Source organism: Felis catus, chromosome A1, assembly GCF_018350175.1.
Source record: "Felis catus isolate Fca126 chromosome A1, F.catus_Fca126_mat1.0, whole genome shotgun sequence".
Lineage (NCBI taxonomy): Eukaryota > Metazoa > Chordata > Mammalia > Carnivora > Felidae > Felis > Felis catus.
In genome coordinates this window covers 108215437-108227489 of record NC_058368.1, presented here as the reverse complement: position 1 = coordinate 108227489, position 12053 = coordinate 108215437, and the positions used below count along the sequence as shown (strand labels likewise).

Here is a 12053-nt window from a genome sequence, read left to right as displayed (position 1 = left end):
TCAAAGAAAGTCATGTAACTCCCCAAAAATGCTATGTAAAATAGAGAAAGAAAAATCCAGTGTTTATATTAACTTTTTGTAAATACTGTTCACAAGTAAGTTAAGCAGTGTTCCATCATTTTCTTTTCATGTACTATGTTGAATTGCTGCTTTTTCTTTGCTTCATGTTCTATGAAACCATCATTAATTACTCTAACACCATCCATAAATAACTGCTGGTTAAATAGCTAAATGGCTAGTCCATATAGTCTGAAATTTCATTCAATAGGCCTTCAACCAAGAAATCTGTTGCTGGGGCCCTGGGTGGCTCAGTCAGTTAAGCACCCAATTTCGGCTCAGGTCATGATCTCACAGTCTGTGGGTTCAAGCCCCATGTAGGGCTCTGTGCTAACAGGTCAGAGCCTGGAGCCTGCTTCAGATTCTGTCTCCCTCTCTCTCTGCCCCTCCCCTGCTCGTGCTCTGTCTCTCTCTCAAGAATAAACATTTCCAAAAAAAAAATTTTAATAAAAAAAATTGTTTTTACAGTTCAGTAAAATATTCCTGTAATGTTACTTTGGTAACTTATTCTTGAAGGAATTCTGAAGAGCAAGGCAGTTAAAGAATGTTACATTACTTCTGGTCAGTATGTCCCTTTTTAGGCAATTAGGCTGTGGCTGTGTTCAGCAAATTCCTATTCTATCATCCACTTTTTATTATCTCTCATCCATGCTTCTCTCTTTATTCTCTTTTTCTTTGTGAGTTGTATCATTTCATACCTTTTGTTTTTAAACTCCTTTAATGTCATGTAAAGTGGGTTTCAGGAGAGCGGTGATGGGGAAAGAGAGAGAGAGAGAGAGAGAGAGAGAGAGAGAGAGAGAGAGTGTGTGTGTGTGTGTGTGTGTGTGTGTGTACACTTGGAAGATCCTGTTCATTTCAAATACAATGTACTTAGGGGCGCCTGGGTGGCTCAGTTGGTTAAGCATCCGACTTCCACCCAGGTCATGACTCCATGCTTTGTGGGTATGAGCCCCACATCAGGCTCTGTGCTGACAGCTCAGAGCCTGGAGCCTGCTTCATATTATGTGTCTCCCTCTCTCTCTGCCCCTCCCCTGCTTGCATTCTGTTTCCCAAAAATAAATATTAAAAATTTTTTTAAAAATACAATGTACTTAAAAATAATCAGTGGAGATAAAAACAAGAAAAAGCAGGAAAAAATGTTTTTAAATGAAAGGAAATTTCAATTTATCAACTCAATATCCATATTAAGAGCAACCCTGTAAACCATGCACTATTCTAAGCACTTTACATGAATTACCTTACTTCACATAATCTATTAATCCTAGAAGATAGGATTATTATTCCTAATTTTCCTATCATTATTCCTACTTGCAAAGGTTTAATTAATCTGCTCAAGGTCAAACAGTAACTGAGTTTTGGCAATGGAATTCAAACCCTTATCTCAACAACTCTTAAACCCCACAGAAAACCACATCTCATATGACGAAGGTGGAGAAAAGGAAAAAAAAATTTTTAACTACCCTTAACTTTGGGGTTCCTAAAAATGAGATCAATTTCCCATAGCTCAACACTACTAAAAGTATATTTGTCTTATGTTTCTTATTAATTTTATCTGTTCCAAAAGTAGGCCAGAAAATGGTATCTAGTAATAGCTTTTCTGTGTTTAATGTAGAGAAGGTTCTGTTTACTTAATGTATATACAGAATTCACTCAGCTAGTATTTTTTCCAGTATCTTAATCCCTTTTAGATACATGCATATAAGTGTATACACAGAAGCATTTGTGTATCTTAAGATCCCAGTGAGAAAATCACCCAACTACTACCCAAGCAGACAATGTAAGGACAAATAAAGCCAAAATCAAAACCACACAAAGAATGGCAGAAAGAAAAACGCAAAGATGGAATGAAAATGACAGGAATGTATACTATTAAGTTAATATATATGAAAATATTTGAACTAAGAAGGTCTATAAAAATGGCAGATAATAATTAACATTTGGTAGCAAGGAGAGCCTTTTAAAATGTTGTAACTGCTCTGCTGGTTTCACCTTAACTTATTAAAAGTGATGTTTATTTGCAGAGTTTCATAATTCAATTTCTTATCCAATATACATATTCACTTCCATTTGGGTAAAAGTTACCGAAACACACACAGAAAGAAAACCAATCTTCAAGCACAAAGACTCTGCCATTTACTCATTAGTCTCAACTTTACTGGTTAACTTCAAGTTTCCAAGTCTGCACGTGTGCAGACACAAGCATTTGACTAGATGTCAGTGCAAACATTGTTTTTAATTCACAAATGAAAACAGAAAACAAATCACAAGTAAAAGAAATAATGTCTCACCTTCTAAAAGAGAAGAATTTAAGCATAGGTATTAGCTTTTCAAATAACTAAAAGAAAATTCAATGTACAAAAGCAAATGGAACATAAACATGGGAAATGTCTTATATAAAAAATCAAAATTTTTACTATGTACAAAGGTGGTAAGAGACCAGACCAACCTTTAGAGTACTCAGTACTTAAAGCAGATACAGCTGAGATCTTAGAATCTGTCCTGCATATAAGAACTGCTAATAAAACTGATCTCTAATATTTTCTACCCATTATAAACAAGTTTAAAGTAGAGAAGGATAAAAAACAGAATTTTTTTTCCATGTATTTATATCACTGATGAACATATTCTTAAGAAGTGCTTCTCAGGGGCGCCTGGGTGGCGCAGTCGGTTAAGCGTCCGACTTCAGACAGGTCACGATCTCGCGGTCCGTGAGTTCGAGCCCCGCGTCAGGCTCTGGGCTGATGGCTCGGAGCCTGGAGCCTGTTTCCGATTCTGTGTCTCCCTCTCTCTCTGCCCCTCCCCCGTTCATGCTCTGTCTCTCTCTGTCCCAAAAATAAATAAAAAACGTTGAAAAAAAAATTTAAAAAAAAGAAGTGCTTCTCAAATTTTCAGTATACTATAAACACCATAAATATCTATCCCAGATAATTACCACTATCGCATTAGGTTCCAGAAATTATTTAAATTCTAATTTCTCCTTAGTAATAGATCACATAAAATTTGCATGAAAACTTCCTTTTTCTACAAAAATGAATAGTTTGTTACCTGGCCTGGTATACTCATTTTTTTTCCCCTGATTTTTATAAGAGTAAAATTTGTGTTCCTTAACAGTATTACTCTTCTTTCCTTGTTTGTATATAATACCAAGGCAATGGGAGGATCAGGACCCAATCCACAGTAACTCTAGATATAGGCTTAAACTACTTCAATCTTGCAGTTTCTAAGTTTATAAAATCCAAAAGTCAGTAAAACAAAACTTAATGCTATTGATGTTTTAGAAGGGCCTTTATTTTAGCATGTTGAGAATTCGCCACCTTATGAAACGATGCAGATCTTCACACTATTTACACAAATGACACAACTTAGAATTGAAGAATGTTTTCTAAATAAACCTAACAATATCCCAGGTGTGGTCAGAGGACTTGCGAACAACTGACTTTTTAAGAAATGCTTCAGTATTCATATAAGCAGCCAATTAATACAAGCTCACACTACTTAACATTACAGATGAGGAAGATTTTCTTTATGAACATGAGGATATGTACTTTGTAACAAGCAAAGAGAAAAGTATTAAGTTAGGGCTTTGTCATATACATACATACTTTTCAATTATTTGATCACAATGGGTTTTTTCCCCTCCCGGTTCATAAAAAAAAACTCTTTCCAAGTTTTTCCTTTTCATTTTAGCAGGATTTTTAATCACAAAGAACATAATACAATCCTGCTTTTGAGCTCCAAAGCTCCATGCTCTGACTTGTTCTGTATTCAATGGTCTATACCATGGGATACGCTTACTGAGGAATGCTCAAATGATCTGATGGGATGTCAGAGGAAAATAAAAGAACTCTGGTTTTTTTCATTTGCCCTTAATGAAAATTGAGCTCTAGTAATATCTGGTATATATAGACTGACATGGATGATACTTGGTGGCTACTGACAGCATGTATTTCTACAACACTAAAAGACTAAATAGAAAGCACTGAATTAATGCTTAACCATACTTTAAATACAAAAATGAAACGTTACAGAATCATGTCTTAACTTAATGTGCTTCAATTTATCTAAAATGTCTTTTCTGTACTCTTCAGTAAGTGATTGTATGCTAGAATATAAATAGAGTATGCTGATGAACAAACTGTGGAAGAGCTGATTTGGGGAATTGTACTTGAAGAAATTTCTGGCTTGTGTATAATCCTGAATAGTCAAAAAAAAAAGTCAGGTTACTTTTCACTCCACTATATTTAATATGCAAGATAACACAAGTTCAAACTTCAAAGAGATGTCATTACTTCCCTCCCAGAGTGATAAAAATGTAAAAGTTTGCTAATACGTGTTCATGAGGATATGGAACGGTACACTCAAACTACTGGTGGGAATGTAAACTGGTAACACCAAATTTAAAACAATTTGGTATTGCATGGTAAAAATGACTGCCTTTAGACTTCAAAGCCACTGATTCCACTCCCAGGTATATACCCTAGAGAAACTCAAGCATGTGTTCACTAGACAACATACTCACAGGAAGGCACAAAAGAGCATTATTCACCATAGTCCCATATTGCTAACAACTCAAATTTTCAAAAGGACTATAGTGGATAAACATATTATGGGGTAGTCACACAACAAACTGTGAAAGAAAAAAGAAGTTTAGCTACCTGGATCCATATGGTCCAATCTTATAAAGTTAATATTTAATTAAAGAAAACACAAAAGAGTACAGCTAGGAGAACTCCACTCATTTAAAGTTACAACAGGTAAACTAAATAATACTGTTTGGGGATACATATACAGATGGCAAAACAATAACACAAAGCAAGGAAGTGATTTGAACCAAGGTCCTCCCAGTGATGGACCTGGGGTGTGTCTGGAAAGTACACTAAGAGACTGCTGGGGGGTTGGCAATGCTCCTTTTCTTAATTTAGGTAGTGTGTGCTGCCTAACATATATGCTTCATAATTATTTACAATACTGGATGCTTAGATGTAAAACAAACTTTTAAATTATTAATATTTTGGTATAAGAAAAGTGTCATGGTTATGTTAAATAATAGTCATTTATAGGAATAAACAGTGACATATGTATGGATAAAATTATATAAGGCTTGGGAGTGGTCTTCAAAGTAACAAAAGAAAGGCAAAAATGGATGGAATGAGATGAACAAGGTCATGTAAGAATTGAAACTGTTGAAGCTGAGAGATGGGTGTATCACGTGTCTTGCTAAGAAATAGCTGGTTGACGTTGAGGAAGAGAGTAAAAAACCACAATCTAAACTGAACAAAGATCAATTTAAGAAAAGCATTAAAGAAACCATTTTTAACATTTACAAACTTATAAAAGCACTGTAATTTCTGAAAATAAATGGCTTTCTACTACTTCTGCTCATCCCCAACTTAACCTCACGTGAAACGCAAGGGACACTAACTTACAGGGCTTGCTGACTGGTCAAGGGCAAAAACCTTCCACTGCACTCTGGTGCCAAGAGCCTCTCTAATTTGTCTTTAAGCGTGTGCACACAAATTCAACCTTCTCCTTGGGATCTGAAGTGCACAGGGCACACAAACCCCCACACTCCAAAGTAGGTGACTATGAGGAAATATGGCAGCTACTCCTGAGGCAGGTCTGGAAGTTGTGGGGCATAAAACAGTCTTAGGAATTTCTAGGTTTAGTATACACCTGAAACATTTCAATCAGTCTTGTGCACTACCTTTCTAAAAACTAATGACATTTTTCATTTCTCAACTGATAAGGGTAATTTTTTATTTTTATTAAGCAAATTCATCTCTTAAATGCTTTGAGATGCTTGTGGTTACATGATAGGATTTTTTTTGTGAAATTAGGCAAATCAAGAGCATGTACTTTTTTGTTTTCAGAAGGAATAAAGATATTTTTACCATATTCACATTTCACATATGGTATATGGAATGTTATTCTTGAAAATGGAAGTTCTAAATGAAACTGCCATCTGGAGTCATTATAATATAGTACCTACAGGGATGCAGTGCACTTGAGTAAGTACTCTTCTAACTATACAAATCCCCCAAAATCACAGAATGCCCTCAGCTAGAGTTTCCTCTACTGGCTTTTCACAGAATTGTTAGTTCATTTTAGGAGGCTGCAGTAATGGCTTTGATGCTTGTGAGGATATCTATGGTCTTCTTAATAATTCCGAACTGTCTAGTGACCCAAGCCACCCCTTCCAATACCTCAACTATTTCCTTTGAAGAAACTTGAAACCCTTGAGAACATGGAGCACGATAATCTTTGTTTTGTTGTGGTCAGTCCAGCAACACCTCCACCACCACCATCACCACCACCACACACACACACACACACACACACACACACTCAACTATACATTAAAACTACATGAGAACAACAACAAAAATGACAGGAAGAAGAGCCACTGAGGGCTTTTCTAACAGCCTCATTGTTCGACACACTACAGGCTGATGAGGAACCTCTGGGTGAGTGTGCACAGAGAAGGCAACTACTCACCAGTCCAGAGCTTAACAGTATGGTCAGTCACGGCTAACTCTGAGTCTGGGCTTACAGAAAGCAACATTCAAAACATTACAAAAAGACCATGTTCTTCCACTTGTTTTGTTCAAAACCATTCAATGATTTCCCATTTCATAAAGAACAGAAACCATGAAGTCTTTTCATGGCCTGAAAGGCCATATAGGAGCAGGCCCTCAGCAACCTCCCCGACCTCATCTCCCAGCACTGTTCCCTGGGCTCACAGCCACTCTGCCTTCTCTGATGCTCCTGTCACACACACAAACTCTGCACTTGCAGAGCCATGCACTCTCAGTCCCTCTGACTGCATGCTCCAACCTAAGGATCATGTGTTTTATTCCCCTCCATCTTTGCTTAAATATCACTTCACCAGACGGGCCTTTCCTGTATACTCTTAACACCCCTATTTCTCCTCTATCTCTGCTCCCTGATTTCCTTTTCCACAGAGCAGTTCTCCTCAGCTGACATCACAAACACTTATTTATTCACTAGGTTTCTCCTTTACTAGACTGAAAGCTAAGACAGAAACAATGCCTGCCATCACTACCTAGTTTACTGCAGAAAGAACTGGTGTGATAGTATATGCAGTAGCATACATTAACTGTGTGTATAGGCCTAATTAAAGTAACACATTTCAGAGACAAATAGCATTAACAAAATATGTGATGAAATATTATAAGTGGAAGGCATGTAATATAAATGGAAAAGTGGGGGAGGGTTGTAATTAATATTCACTATTTTGAGGATACCTTAGAAGTTTATTACCTTGATTGTGGCGATGGTAACACAAGTGTATGCATATGTCCAAATTCACCAGACTGCATACATTATTATGTGCAGTTTTTTGTATACCACTTATACTTAAATAAAGCTGGAGGAAAAAAGAAGCCCTCCAGTACTCTAACGCACAATACTAAGTAAAGAATCACTAGAGCCCTAAAAAGATCTGACAGATCTTTTCATTTTTTTTTTAAAGAAAATTAAGTTACAAAGCAGCAACCATCCAAGTTTATTACTGTAGCTATATCTAATAACAGTAACTACAACATTAATAGAATATAGTCAACTTGAAAAGTTAGGATTGCCATGGCTCAAAAAATTTGAGACTCCTTTATTCTCTGTACTGCACTGTGAAGTGAATGAGTGGGAAGAAAAAGTATGATCTTGTGCCACTACACAGAAAAATGCATCTGTTTTCTTCCCATATTGGGTTGTTTCTTTTTCATACGTGGAATGTGCAAGAGCAGGCGGTGGCAAAGAACGAGTGGGAGAGTTGGCATGCAGCACTTAATTTCAGTAAATACTTTAGAAAACTTCAGAGATGACCAAGCAGCTTTCAAACAAGGCACTCTTGATACGTCTCATAGAACTTCAAGGATATGTTTTTGAAGGCTATAAATACATAAAGCTATTAGTGCATCCTTTAAATGTTTTTCTGAGGCCAATAAGCAAGGTATTCTTGAACTGTAACAGCCACATGGCCTTGTTAAGTTTTGTGTTCTTTTTCTTGGCAAGCCAAAAATAAGAACTCATATGCCCATGGAATTCTTATGATGGAATATTTCATGCAAATATCTATTATTAAACAATAACAGAATACTGACGTGTTGTATGTGTGCAAAAAACTCAAGGTGTATGTAAATCCTCTGAGTAACAGAAAATGTATTTCTCGAGTTTCATACTTTCAATTCCAAGGCTTTATGCTCCTGTGGTCTACTCTCCTAACCTATATTTTTCTATTTTAGCTATTAGTGCTTATACCCACATCACATACTGGAACAGGACTCACTTTACTATTTACATTATGAATAATGACAATGAAAAAGTCAATGTTAAAAATGATAGCAACACCGACTTCTGGTTTCCAAGCCAGCATGTAAAGAGCGTGGCAAGATTCACTCCCTTCCACACTCAAGGAAAGAGTTGAACAAACTGAAAACAAATAGCTCTTCTTACTGAGATCATCATCAAACTGAGATCACAGAACTGCTGCCCCCAAAACCAGATAGACAAACACAGAAAGTCACAACTTACTGGAGCAGAAACCCATGATGAGGAACTTCTGGGTACCCAGGACCAGTGTAGGAAGGCCTAAACTCTAAGTGATGAATTACTGGAAGAGGAATGTACACGAGTCTGAGAGTTAAGTACTTCAGGGGGCCCAGTCTTAGTTTCACCTCAAGGAACTCTACTATATACTCAATTGAAGATCAAAGAAACATCTCCTTGTGCTTCAACAAAGAGAGAGAAAAGTAGGTATTTTTAAGTAAGACACGGCATTTTGTTCTTAACAAAGGCTACAATCATGACAAACTATTGTACCCCACACCTTAACAAGACATCAATAAGGCTTCTATGTAACAGGAGAATACAACTGAAAGAAGTAGACATCTCAGATCTTAAGAAGTCTCCAAGCAAATGCAAAGAAAATATGGCACAAAAACCAATATGCCAGAGGAAATTTTATCTTCTGACACCAACAACTACAGTAAACATGGCCTAACACCCAGACAGATAAACATAAGTTGGCCTGTTCCCTTCAGTTCCTTTACTCGCTACTATATCTGACTCTCAACAAAATATTACAAGGCATAAAACAATATACCCACAATTCAAAAATTCCATAATTTTTAAAACTGGTGGAAATGTAATCCTTGATAGTATCATTTATAACAAATTACACACAATAACTTAAATGTACAGGTAAACACACATTCACTAAAATATATATTCATATTATGTTTAAATTAGAACCTTTCCCATTAAAGTCAGGAAAAGCAATGATGTTCACACATCACTGGCACTATTCAACGTTATACTGGGGGTCTTAGTTAATGCAGTAAGACAGCAACAGGACAAAAGATTTACTTACTAGAAAAAGACTAAAAAAAAAACATTGTTACCATAAAAGATATTTTGAAAATATAAAGTGTTCAATAAGTTGTCTGGTTAAAAGATTAGTGGATAAAAATTTTTTATTTCCTATATACTAGTAAAATTCTATTAGAAAATGTAATAGAAAAACAGTTCGATTCACAACAGTATTAAAAGACCCTAAAATATTTAGAACAAATCTAACAAGAAATGTGCAAAATGATGAACTGATGATGAATGATGAAGTTTTAAAGCTTTTCTAAAAGAATATTAAAAGGTTTATGTAAATGGAAACATATGGTATGTTTCTCAAAGGGATTGTCCAGAATTCTGAAGACATCAATTCTCACCCAATTACACTCTATATATAATGCAATCCTAAAGTAAACACCTGTTGGGATTAGAAATACGCATTATAGGGGAGTGTGGGTGGTTCAGGGAGTTGAATGTATGACTTCGGCTCAGGTCATGATCTCACAATCTGTGAGTTCAAGCCCCACTTTAGGCTATGCGCTGACAGCTCAGAGCCTGGAGCCTGCTTCGGATTGTGTGTGTGTGTGTGTGTGTGTGTGTGTGTGTGTGTGTGTGTGTCTGTCTGCTCCTCCCCCACCCATGCTCTGTCTCCCACTGTTTCTCAAAAATAAATAAACATTAAAAAAAATTTTTAAAGGGGTGCCTAGGTGGCTCAGTCAGTTAAGCTTCTAACTTCAGCTCAGTTCATGATCTCACAGTTAGGGAGTTCGAGGCCCACATCAGGCTCTGTGCTGACAGCTCAGAGCCTGGAGACTGTTTCAGATTCTGTGTCTCCCTCTCATTCTCTGCCACCCACACACACACACACTCTCTCTCAAAAATAATAAACATTTGAAAAAAAATTTTAATTAAAAAATATGGGTTATGAAATATTTTATATAAAGAAAAACCTAATAAGGAACCATATAAAAACCAGCTACCTAACAAAATATTACCAACATAGTTGAAAAACAGTATCTATGGAATAGATATCCTCTATGATACAGCAAAAATTTACTTAGTAACTACAGCAATTAAAGCAGTATGGGAGTGACACAGATGTAACCATTATGAATAAAACCAAAAGAAAAAAGAGACTTCAGGAATGGACCCTGAAATATATGAAAAAACATAGTATATAGTAAAAGTGACATTCCAAATCACTAATACAAAGATTATTTAATAAACTGTCTGTAGATGCTACTGGGTGTCTCAGTCGGTTAAGCATCTGACTTCAGGTCATGATCTCGCGGTTTGTGAATTCGAGCCCCTCATCGGACTCTGTGCTGACAGCTCAGAGCCTAGAGCCTGCTTCAGATTCTGCATCTCCCTCTCTCTCTGCCCCTCCCCTGCTTGCACTCTGGTCTCTATCTCAAAAATAAATATACATTAGAAAAATTTTTTAAATAAACAAACTGTCTTTAGACAGCTGATTAGCATGAAAGAACAGACCCCTACCTCACACCACACAAAAGAATCTTCCATACTTCATGGATCAAAGAGTCAAATGTAAAAAACAAAATTATAAAAGTTGTAAAAGGGGAAATGGCAGAGTAAATGGCACAAGGAATCTGCATCCAAACACAACAAATGCATTGGCAAAATCCGTCTTGACAGAACTATTTTAGAACTCTGGAGTCTGTTCAAGGCTTGCAACCTCCAGGGAAGACTTGGAAGATAAACTACAGTTAATTTCCCCTCAATCTCAGTTCTTACTAGAGTAGCAGCTACCCATCCCCCCACTCCTAGCTGTGCAGAGCAGCTTACCACACCTTGCAGAGCCAGGGTGGGCAAAAATCAATCTGTCCTCTAATTACCTGTGCTTCTCATCACAAAAGAGCAAAGAGGTGAGCAGCCCTTGTACCTCCCCTTCTGGTTCAGCCACTTGTAGGGGATTTAAAAGCTGGCATCCTTTCTCCTCTCCCCCCAAATCCCTTCATTTTTACCCCCTTGTGGAACCAGACATAAAAGACTAAGACATTCAAAAATCACTGCATGTATACCCAAGAAAAAATTTAAAAGTGATTGCACATGCCCTGGAAAAGGCTCAGAAAATATCTGAGAAGACTTTAAGATTACACCTCATTGTTCCTTTTATGGTCTTATAAGTGTAAACCAAACAATACAAACTCACTTATTCAGCCAGCCAGCCACCCCACCTGGCTAACCAGCTGGCATCTATAGCTACATTCTCCAAGGTAATAGATCTGATCCTGAAAATACAAAGTAAATATAGTCAGGGTCCCTAAAGAATTAAAAGTGTGGTAGCGAGACTGCACAAGGGTTATTTACCATGCAGAAGCTCCATGTCATAACAGAAAAATGAACTAAGGAGCTAGTAGGAATAAAGATGAGGTAATGGCTAAGTCAGGAAAAAGCTGGTGGAGATTTTATAGAGGTTATTTGATGTACACATCTTAAAAGATGAAAAGAAAATGAGACTTTGGAGGGCAAGATTTAGGAAGAGGTAACAATATGAGTGTACAGGTTAGAAGGCACAAAAGTGGGGCATGTACCAAAAAAGTCAGCTAAGACCACTTACTCTCTATAGGACTTTGAGCGAAAAACTCAATCTATTTCAACTGAATAATAAG

At 36.8% G+C, this 12053-nt stretch overlaps 1 protein-coding gene across 5 annotated transcripts in view; it reads right to left on the bottom strand.

The window, feature by feature from the left end:
• Positions 1-12053, bottom strand: part of CDC42SE2 (CDC42 small effector 2) — a 187129-nt gene that overhangs the window by 22932 nt on the left and 152144 nt on the right. The gene's annotated exons all lie outside the window — the stretch shown is intronic.